This window comes from Cryptomeria japonica, chromosome 3, assembly GCF_030272615.1.
Source record: "Cryptomeria japonica chromosome 3, Sugi_1.0, whole genome shotgun sequence".
Lineage (NCBI taxonomy): Eukaryota > Viridiplantae > Streptophyta > Pinopsida > Cupressales > Cupressaceae > Cryptomeria > Cryptomeria japonica.
In genome coordinates, this window is record NC_081407.1 from 636,796,796 (window position 1) to 636,809,348 (window position 12,553).

A 12,553-nucleotide genomic window follows, 5' to 3' on the forward strand; every position below is an offset into this window, starting at 1 on the left:
AATAAATATTAGTACATATAGAATACCAAAACAACAACCCCAAAGGACGTAGCATATATTACGAATGAAACTTTGGGAAACTTTCTTATCCCAAAATTCTAATCTTGAAATAATAGATAAGATTTTATTAGGTACTAGCATTTTGAGAAAATTACTAAACTAGAACCCCATTAATGAAAACACCAAACACTTGATCCCAAAAGGAAAAGGAATATGTAGAGCTTTCCAAGGATCAAAAAAGAAAGACATCTAACAAATGGGTACATGTAGGGATGAAGAATCCAACAATATTGACCTTGAAATATTTGAAAAAAATGTATGGGAATCTGCAATTCAGTCATTTAAGATGGTGATGTCAGATGATGTCACTAAGTAAAAAATAGCCAAAAATTCAATAAATATATCTATCAGAAGGGAAATAAAAAGTATCGGTAGGGCATAACCTAAATTAAATAAATAGATGAAAAAATAAAAGTGCAAAACCTATAAATATAGGAAAAATATTTTAGATAAAATCCCTAGCTTGTTGAAATAGAAATAATACAAATAAAAATAAAAACAAATAAGAAAACATAGAGAAAAAAATGAGAAAAAATAGTTTCCATTGATGAAATATGAAATAAAACCCTACCTCATAATAGTAGTATAGAGGAGGATGAGGTGTTGAAGCCATTCTCCACCATGACACATTATTAGAAAATTAGATGAATAGAAACATTGACAAGTACACATAAGGTAGGAGAGATCTCTCAACAATGGTAAAAGCATGACAACACCAAAGATAAAAGTAAGAAGAATAGATGAAAATGAACAAAAATGATATTAAATGGTGAATTAGAGAAGAAAGAAACACACAAAAAAATTTAAATTAATGTAGAGCCAAATGCATAGATCAAGGTGATGTCATATCATAGGCATTGGATTTCCAAAGATTCCTTCACTATCATTCTAGATGACATGTCAAACTTGATAATTCCAATCTACAAAATGTTAAGGTTTTAAAGATTATTTTATACTCTACCAAGATTACTACCTCCAAGAGTCTAATAGAATGACATCTCAAGCTTGACAAGTCCAATCTACAAAAATTTGAGGTTTTGAAGATTTTTTTCTACTCATACCAAGATGACTACCTCAAAAATTTGGATAAGAGGTAAAACATCCAAAATAAATCTAGGGGAAAAGGAAAGAAAATAGAAGATAACAGAACACCAAAATAAAAGAAAAATGAGGCAAAAAAGGACACAATAAAGTGGGTTCCCTATTTTAATAAAGAAATAAACATGCATCTAAAACACAATAATTTTTTATTAAAGGAAAATTACGTTTTGAAGTTAAACCCTGAGTAGAAAGAGTTGCTAACAAGAAACAAACAACCAACCCATAACCAAGCAAAAAAAATAACCACAAAAACATACCTCTAACACAATAGGACTAAAACAAGAAATGACATAAAGTTAAGAAATATTTTTCAAGGTTTCAACAACTTTTTCTTCCATCCAGTCCAAATCATGAGACAAGTTCTTCATGTCTTGCAATTTGTACTTGGCATGTTCCTAGGTAGTTGTTTTAAGGTTCCCCCAAGTACGAGTAGAAGAGCCATTATCATCACTAATTGACTTGCCCTTATTAGACTTGTCAAGATAAATGATATTATTCTCCCTAATTTTCTAGGCTTCTAATTTTTTTGCCGATTATGCATAATTTAAATCCCTTCAGTACTATTGTGGATTTTTTTGTAGCTCATGTTCACAAGGTTAGTAAGGTTTTCATCAATCCTTTTCATTTTCTTTTTTAGGCACCCCAATAATGCCTTCATAGTCCAGTTTTAGGTGACTAACATCCTTAGCCACATTCTCAAGAATTGAAAGCATCTTTTTCTTGTCTTCTTCTATGGTCTGATTACCATCCCCAATCTTAGAAGTAGATTGACAATCACTTGTATGAGGGAAAATCTGCATGTTAACCTAAAGGATAAAAAGATAAACTAATTAACCAAAACAAGCCCTTAAACTCAACACTTCAAGATCAAAATGATAAAACCAAAGAAAAAACACAAATGGAAAGCAATGCAAACCAATATCCTTGCTTCGATTTGTTTATTTCGCGATTGGATGTGTTCTCATGATGTCAACAGATGTCCGATTTGTGCTCCATGATTGTAGATGCAAGTAATAATGAGAGATGAAAAATGGATGTAAGTATGAGTGATTATTTCAGTAGAGTAACGATGCATTGAGTGAAAAGGTGGATCATTTGGTCTAAAATGAGGGGGACTAAATAGGAGATGCGAGGAAGGAGAGGGGATGTGAAAAGGAGACACTTGTTCTCCAAAAAGGATAAGTGGTTCAACTAGAAAGAAAAGGAATGACATGTGTCCTTAGGGACACATGTTTATTTTGGGAAAAGACACCCAAAAATAGGAAGAGTGACATGTGTCCCTAAGGACACATGTCTATTTTGGGAAAGGCCACCCAAAAATAGGATATTTTTCCCAAAATAAGGAGTTGGTTAGGATGCGCACAAATGTGTGGGAGGTTAGAAGTGAGAGGATAAGGTTAGTTGGAGGGTTGACTAGGCTAGGGAAGTCGATTGGAAGGATAGAGTTGGTTAGGGAGGATGAATAGGATAGGGTAGTTGGTTAAATGGTAGGAGACATGTGCTCAAATAGGAATTTGTGCTTAATTAATTAATTAAATTAATTAATTCATGTGCTTGGAAAAAAGGGGGAAATTTAATTAATTAAAGTAATTAATCAAAAGGGGTGGAGAACAAAGATAATTGATTAATTAGATTAATTAATTGGGAGGATGGGATGATTAATTAATTAGATTAATTAACTAGGAGGATAAGATGAGGAAATTAATTAATTGGAAGAAAGGGGTTTAAATTTGATTAAATTAATTAGTCAAATTTAGGTGTCTTTATTTTGTCCCTCTTCATGGTGGCGTTAAAATAGTGTCAGTGCGAAGAAAAATAACACCTGGAAGTGAGGAAACAAAAAAGATGTCCAATCCTGATTGAGAATGGAGGATGAGGGAAGGGGTACCCCTCAAGAGGGTGCATAGGTAAAAGGGCCTGAGTGGCATCTCAAAAATGACATTGCCCTAGTCAATGGAAAGAAAGGAGACAAAAAACTGAACCAACAAGCAAAAACGACACCTCAAACGGAGGTTTGGGGAAGGAGATATTCTCAAAACAATCTAATAGGGACCGAGATGATAAAAAAGAGGCACACAAGTACCTTATAAGGTCAAAAAGTTTTTTTTTGAAAATCATTTGTGCATGCTCATTTTTTGAAAAAGAGCTCTAGAGAAGAAAACCTAGTGGAGGTGAGATGGCAGAATAGGTGAGACCTAGGCACCGAGCGGATGTGGTGCAGAACGTGAGGTGGAGTGGGAGACCAGATTGAGAGGTACATCTAGAAAAATGAGCCCTTTTTCTTATTTTCATGAATTTTAAATTTTTTTTGTCATTTTGAGAAAATCAGGGGATGATGGGTGAAAACTAGGGGGCAAAAACCAGGAGGGAAGCTACGGGGGAACCACGCAGCATGGGAGAAATGCCTCACTCACGTGGGGTGCATCCCTACAAGTGAGAGAGCATGGCGTCGCTCATGCAGGGTACACCCTCACGGGTGTGGGAGCACAACTGTTCTCATGTGGGGTGCACGCTCACGGATGCGAGGTGGCGACGCCACTGATATAAGGCACATCCCCACAGGCACAGGGTGGTGAAATTGCTCATAGGGGGTGCATCCCCATGGACGTGGGGTAGTGACCGATGATGGGGGTGCATCCTCACGAGCATGGGAATACGACTCCGCTAATGGGGGGCGCATCCCTGCAAACGCTTGGGCACAACCCCGCAAACAACCCAGCAAAAAAGAAAGGGGAAAGAAGAAAAATATGGGAATGGGAGTGGGGAAAATAATTTTTCCCTACAGCCAGGCGCAATCCCACAAAAGAAACCACTAGATGATGAAAAACACCAGTCACTAAAGAGGGGACATCGAGTCACCAAAAGGTGAACGGGGGCTATGGAAAAGAAAGGCAAAGGATTGACTGCTGGCATTTGCATGAAGATTGCATTAATGAAATGTTATGTTCTCATTAATGTTAATTAACTGGTAATGATGTTGTAATAAGGTTATTTTGTAACCGGTAAGAGAGCTTGTGAAGGAAACCAGTATTACTAGAGAAGAAGTGAGATCAACTGGTAAATCCTACCCATTGATATGATAAATCCTAATCGATGAAGTTTGGTGAATCGGTTGTAGGTTTATGATCAAATGATGAGCGGTAATGATTAGGACATGTATGCATGTTGTATGAGAAGAGTTTCAAATGGTTTTTGGCATGTAGAGATAATAGCTTTTGTCTTGGGAATGAGCAAGTTCATTGCATGTAATGGAAACTGTGTGATGAGTTACAAAGTTCGATGAAGTGGTGATCAAGGAGTGGTCAAGGATATCTTGAATGATGTGCAGTGATTGTTATGTAATCCAATGGTCATAATTGAACTGGTTTGTTTGTAATATCTATGAGATCTTAGGTTTGTGATGTGTCACCGACCTATTGATTTGTTTTTAAGGTTGATGAGTTGTTTTGTTGTAGTGTTGGAAATTTGTGGTTAAGAGTAAGAGAGTGTGGTTGCTGAACCAGATGATGTACCTGTAGTATGTGTAAAGGAAAATAGGAGCATGAAAAGGATTTGAACAAGCAAGTGTAGTGCTATTCAAACAGATCAACAAACCCCTATTGTTCTCTAACAATTACAACAGTCAAATCCCTTAACTGGGTAAGCTCTAACAAGCTTAGTGTTATTCAAATCCTCTAACCAGGTAATCCATTATCTTGGATTCAAAATCATCTACCAAGGTTACTCCTAATAGGGTATTGCTTCTAATAGGGCATTATAGTCAATCCCTTAACCGGGTAGTTCCTAATAGGATCTATTCTTAACAGGTCTTTTGTAAAGCTTAACAGGCTAGGCTCCTAAAAAGGTGAACTTTAGAAGAGTTTAGAATACTTGTGGGTATTCATCCCCACCGTGGTTTTTCCCATTTGGATTTCCACATGAAAAATATTGTGTCAAGTGGTGAATTCTTTTGTGGTAATATTTACTATGGTTGAACTACTTAACTGCTAAATCCACTTTGATATGTTATGTTAACCATCAACAATTTGAAATATGTTTTAACTATTGTCAGTAAAGTATTTGAATAATTCACTTAAAAGGTTTTGAGAGTTTCAAAGATGTTTTACTATTAGTCTGTTATAACAGTCGACCGGTTTAACTTGTCAATATTATTGCGTCAGTTATGAGTGTGTTTTGAGAGGTTGTTTTTGTTTGGTGAAAAGTTTATGTTAGTTTTCTATCGACTAATTCACCCCCCCTCTCAGTAGTTTATTGGATCCTTATTGATTCATCATACCATCACTGACAAGCTATTGTTTTCTTGATTTGCAGTGGAGCGTCGACACTCTCACAAGTCATGGGAGACATCTCAGAGTACTGAGACTTGAAGAGGAGTTGAGCGACATGGAGCAATCATGCTTTAATGTGATAGGGCTGGGCTATGTGACATGGATGTCAAACATTCAATTGCATATGGTAATGCTAATAGCACTGATTGAGAGATGGGGGAGAGAGACATCTACCTTTCACCTACCTATAGGGGAGATGATCATGATTCCTAAGGACATATACCGGATCCCGAGACAATCGATATGAGGATCTCGGTGCATTGCAAGGAGGATTGAGCAGGTGGAGGCCATTGTGCTACTAGTTGGGAAAGAGATTCCCTTGCATCGGGGATGATGTCCTTGGAGCATACGGTGGCATAGGCACCACAAGATAGATTCATATATATCTACATCTATGGACTCGTCAATAGTTTCATCATTCTTGATCGTGGCGGGAGGTCTATTTTACTAGGGATGATCTCGGTGGTGGTAGAGGCAGTTGATAGCGATTGACCTATGGCTTGGGGTACTTTGGTGTTAATGGAGTTATACACAGAGCTCCATAAGATTGTACATCATCTCGACAGGGGATTCAGATTTGTCACACTCTTACATATATGGGTGTGGGAGCACATTGTTGTCATGCGACTAGTGCACATACTAGATAGGAATGTGATTGAGCTTGAGGTATTCAATTGGTGGGGATCACTGAGATATGTGGCTATCGATCATATTGACCACTAGAGGGAGCTGCTTGATAGATTAAAAATGAATGCTATCACTTGGATACCATAAATGGGGATCCTTGCATGGTCAGAGGATCAGTGACACATGGATTACATGATGATAGGGGATACACCATTGGGAGATGGGAGTGGTTGATCAAGATGTATCGGTTGGACCGGGTGCAATAATAGTTTGGGTAGGTACAAAGCATACTTGGAGTACCACACAAATTCCGACATACCACCTGAGAGAGGGTGGTAGAGTTTGGACCTTCAATATAGGACATAGTAGACATCATTGATAGGTGGACTTGGATGACTCTAGTGGCATGGGATTTAGAAGAGGGACCCACATATGTAGAGATTACAATATCTTACATAGAGTGGTGGGTAAAGGCTAGACTGAGCCCAGTGGGGAGAACAGGATTGGCATCATTGGCATAGAGGAGGACATAGGTAGGAGCCCAAGGGAGAAGGATAGGACACTATTAGCCAACTAGATACCCAACTAAGGTAGTGGCAGAGTGCGTGATTCAGATGAGGTCCATATCAGTGATAGGAGCCCAAAGGATAGCGAAAGGGAGGAGAGAATAGAGGAGAGAGGTGGGAGAGGAGGCAGCTCCCATGGATGTGGACTCATAACCAAAGGAAGAGATAGGGGGATCAGAGGAGGAGGGTTATGCTAGAGGCATGAGCTCAAAGGAGGAGGGATAGGGTAGAGGCAGGATCCTAGAGGAAGAGAGGCAGGTCATAGGTAGGATCTTAGTGAGACCAATACCTGCTAGGACAGACAAGAGGGATGAGAGGGGAGAGGAGTCTAGAGCACTACCAAACTAGGTGACATGGATTCACACCCTTGAGGAGGCATTGTGGAGGTAAGAGAAGATATTACAGGATGTCACTATAGAGAGAGATGGACCACATGGGGAGAGAGATGCTGTAGAGGGGGCTAGGAGACAATTGTAGATAGAGAGAGATAGACTCCTTTGGGAGAGGGATGCAACAGAGAGTGCCAGGGCACAGTTGTAGGCAAAGAGAGACAACCTCCTCTGAGAGAGGGATGCAATGATAGCTGTGAGAGATGCGATGGATCACTCTTAATGAAGGATAGAGGAGACAATGGCCCACTATCAAAGGGAGAGGGACGAGGCCAAGAGACAAGTTACACCCATCGGAGGGGGAGGGGAGCTAATGTAGGTTGTGTAGTAGTAGATGGCTGAGATGGAGGCCTTATCCCATTAGGCCGGATGGTACAGGAGGACATTCTATTTTGGTTCTTTAATTCTGTGCCACCTACTCAGGCTAGGGCAGCTAGTTTCTCACACAATGGAGGATCTAGTGGGGGGACATGGAGAACATCGGTGGATCAACTAGACAAAGGGATTGGACAGAGGACACTATAGTTTCGGGATCAAAATCTGCACAAGGATCACCAAGATAGGGATAGGGGCAAGGATAGGGACCAGGCCAGTTACTAGAGAGAAGATGACTCATACAGATGACTATGCAGTTTTGGATATTTTTGGTACATCATACAATGGACATAAAGATGTATATATATGCCTTGTATTCACTTTTGTTTTTTTGCACCTCATGTGTGTGTTATGAGCATGATAGGTGATCACCAGCCATTATGATATCATATGTACTTGGTTTATCTTTTTATTAGATATAGAAGATGATGTACACATTGATGTACATGTACATTTTGTATTGGCATACATATTAGAGACCATGATGATATTTATCATATATACATTCTATTTTGGTTCTTTCATATGATGTTAATTTTATGAGTTTTATGATGCATGTATGGATGCATATGATGCCATGATATATTTTATGCATGATTTATGTTTACCTGATTATGAGATGCATGGATGTATGATAGAGGTTATATGTGATGAATTGACTAATCAGTGATGCAAGATGTGATGGATACTATGTATGTATGACATGAGCTATGGATGCATATGATGCAACTGGATATATATGGGTTATGTGCTAACCCATGTGTGATGTAGGATGCTATGGATAATGCAATGCATGTGATATGATATTATAGATATGGATTATGTGCTAACCCATATGTGATGCAAGATGCTATGGATAATACAATGCATGTGATATGATATAATATATATGGATTATGTGCTAACCCATATGTGATGCAGGATACGACAGATACTACTCTAGGAGATCTAGGCTAGAGAGGCGAAGGAGGAAATAGAGAATGGAACGTGTGCACATCCCAAGAAGGAAGGGATGAATCAAATGAAAATGGAGATGCAATGAAGACAAGGAAAATCATGGAGTGCGAACATCCTTGCAAAATAGGATGCCATGTAGTGAGCACTTATTTTGATATAGCATTGTATGTGAGTCGACCAAGGTATAAAGAAGCAAAGACGAATTTCATAGCCAATACATGGACTGACATGTATGCACAGAAACACAGGCCAATCCAACATCACACAGAGTTATAGAGACCCTGCGGGAAATGATGCTAGAATGACCACAAGAAGAAGATATGCCCCAACGTAACATGAGATAACAAAGACCTCATGAGGGAGAAACAAAGAGACATACCAAAAGACATGCTAGAAAAAAACCAAAGAGCAAAAAGATCCTCTCCCAAGCCCTATCATTCCTAGCACACCATGATATACAAGATCATGGGGACCAAGAGGAAAAAGGATTCAAGGAGCTTTGAAAGATAAACAAAGATAGAAAAGAATCCAAAATCAAAACAATGTGTCATAGATGTCTTTTTTTGACTTATGATGGATGGATGAGGATCGATGATGCTGTCTGACTAGAGGAAGGATATATCCTATGTAGACTGATGACAGGTGTTGGTCAAAAGGATACGGCTCAGAACAATATCAAGGTGGATGATAGGAAAACTAAGGATTACCAAAAGGAGCCAAGAGACACATGAAGATCCGGATACCAAACAATCCTACTGAAGAACTAGACAAGAGGAAAAGATATTTCCGAGTGAGACAAGGAACCAACAAACTATACACAATGAAAACCCTATATATAAGGCAGCCTATGGACAATGAAAGAACAACTATGCACGAAGGACCAAGAATGAACATGATAATTACAAGGATTATGTACAAGCAATGAGGATGGTGGCAAATAGAGATGCGGGTATCATGAGATACCGTGCCAAAGGAGATGGATGTGATGGAGATGGATACGATGCAATGGAAATGGGATGCGAGTAACATGAGATACCACCCAAGAAAGTAGAAAGATGGTGGTGGCTAGTAACGATAGATACCATACCAAGAAGGATTAAAAGAAGGACCAAAAGATAATGGAACCGCCCTTTGGTACATATAACACTTGTGTCTAGGTTTTCACCACACATACATGCCCAAGGCACCACAAGAAGTGGTTTTCACCAAAGGACACATTATTATTATTATCATTTTTTTTGATATTTTTCTGATTTTTGAAACATGAGGTATATTGTCACAGACTAGGCATAGAATATCTTCAGATGTAGGATGTTGAGGGGATCACTGAGAGGCTCCCCTTCTAGAGTGGATAATTGGTATGCACCTAAACCATATTTTGTTGTAACCACATATGGACCGAGCCAATTTGCTTCAAACTTTCCTTTCTTTTGTCAGTCTTGCTGATTATGTGGGTTTTCTCTTAGGACTAGATCACCCACTTCAAACTCACGTTGGTGGAATTTCTTCTAATATTGCCTCTTGAGGAAGATTTGATATATTTGCATATGATCATAGGCTTTTTGATACTGTTCATCAAGAAGATCTAGCTATGCTAATCTTGCCACTCTATAGTCTTCATCAGAAATAAAATCTTTTAGAGAAATGTGCAGTGATGGTAATTCGATCTGAATTGGTAAGACCTCTTTTGCACCATAAACAAGGGAGTAGGTGGTGGCTCCTATAGGAGTTAGAATATTGATTCGATAAGCCCATAAGGCAGGATTGAGATTGAGGTGCCAATCATGACTAGTTTCATTGACAACTTTCTTTACGATACAGAGCAATGTTTTATTAGTTGCCTTGGCTTGACCACTCTGTTAGGGGTAGTATGGTGTAGACCAATGATGTTGGATATGAAATTTTGAGAGAAGTTTGCGCATGTGATGGTGGAGGGAATCCCATAAAGACAAATGATGTGGTATAGGATGAACTTGGACACCAGTACTGAGGGTAAGGGGAATGGCTTCTACCCATTTGGTGAATTATTCTATTGGAACAATGATTAACTTGTTCCATTTGAGGAAGGAGGATGGATCTTACCAATGAGGTCAAGGCCCCATGTGGAAAAAGGCCATGGTATTACAATAGGTCACAAATCCTGCATGCTATAACATGAATCAAATCCCCGTGCTACTAATAGGGTACACATTTCTTCACATATTCACAACAATCATGTTTCATGGTGGGCCAGTAATATCCCATTCTTAAGAGTTGTTTGGTGAGAACACATTCATTTGTGTGAGTGCCACAAGTATTGGCGTGCACTTCTTACATTGTAAGTTTAGATTCATTTAAATCAAGACACCAAGAAAGTATGTCATGATAGCCATGGCAATATAGATTGTCTCCTATAAGGGTGAATTAGGAACAATGACGGATAAGGTTTCAGTGGTCATTATGGGATATGCTTTCAGGGAGGGTACCATCTTTGAGGTAAGCATGGATGTCATGGTACCAAGGTGATTGGGATCCAACAATGTTGCACACCATGTCTGTGTGCGATATCTCAAATGCCGGTTGTAACAATTGTTCGACTACGAATTCATATCTCGAACTATTTGATCTAAAATCTAGGAGAGATCTAATGGTGGCCATTATGTCAACTTATCTATCCTAAGCTCATGGAACCTGATCAAAGATGATATTCTGAAAATTACTCTTAAGGTCATCAACCATCCTTCTGTAAGGTAGGAGCTTATCATCTTTAGTTTTGTATTCATCATTAGTTTGGTAGATGACAAGTTGTGAATCTCCATAGACTAAAAGATCTGATATATTCCATTATATAGTTGTCTTTAATCTATTGATTAAGGCTTCATACTCACCAATATTATTAATGCACAAGAATGCTAGCTTGAAAGATTTTGGAATTAAATCACCCTGGGGTACTGCAAATATAAGTCCTACCCCAACTCCCTTTTGAGTACGTGAACCATCAAATAATAGTTTCCAGGTAGGTTGTGCATTGATTGTGTAGACATATTCATCAGAGAATTTTGTGATGAGTGGATATGCATCAGCTAATGGTGTTTCTGCTAACTAATTGACGATCACTTGCCCCTTGATAGGCTTTTGATCCACATATTGAATATCAAACTCATTGAGCAATAAAACCCACTTAGCCATACGTCCTGTTAGAGTAGTTCTGGAAAGAAGATATTTAAGAGGATCGATTTTACAAATCAGCTTCACTATATGACTTAGCATGTAGTTTCACAATTTCTGAGAACAAAAGATGACAACTAGGCATGCTTTTTCAATTGGATAATAATTAAGCTCATATTCCACTAAGGTGTGACTGATGTAATAAATTTCTCTTTCCTTACCTTCATCATTAAGTTGTGCAAGTAATGCCCCCATTGCTATTGTAGTTATAGAAATGTATAAAGTCAAAGGTTTACCTGAAATAAGAGACATTAGAATTGGTGGATTAGCTAGGTATTCTTTGATCTTATCAAAGCTTGTTAACACTGGATATCCCACTTAAAATCTATGTACCTTTCCTGAGTAAATGAGTGAAAGGGTGACATTTATCTGCTACCTATGCAATAAATCACATGGTAAATTACAATTTGCCTTATAGATTGTGCAGATTCCTTAATGTTTGGGGGGGAGGCATTTCCATTATTTCTTTGACCTTCTTGGGATCAATCTCAATGTGATGCTGAGAAATGATAGACCCTAGCAGTTTCTTTGATGTAACCCCAAACACACACTTTTTAGGGTTAAGAAGCAACTTATATTTAGCCAAATGCTCAAATACCTGCTCAAGGATTGCTAGATGTTTTTCTCTTGTTTTGTACTTGTACAATATGTCATCCACATAATCTTCCATCACTTTGTGCATAAGATCATGAAATATTACTATCATAGCATGTTGATATGTGGCGCCCACATTGTTTAATCCAAAAGGCATGACTTGATAGAAAATGTACCCCATGGTGTGGTAAAAGATGACTTATGTTGATCATCTTCTACTATTTTGATCTAATTCTATCCTAAGAAGCCATCCATCAGGGATAGCATTTCATGTCCCGCTGTAAGATCCACAAGGACGTCAATGTTAGGAAGTGGAAAATCATCTTTAGGGCATGCTTTATTTAGGTCT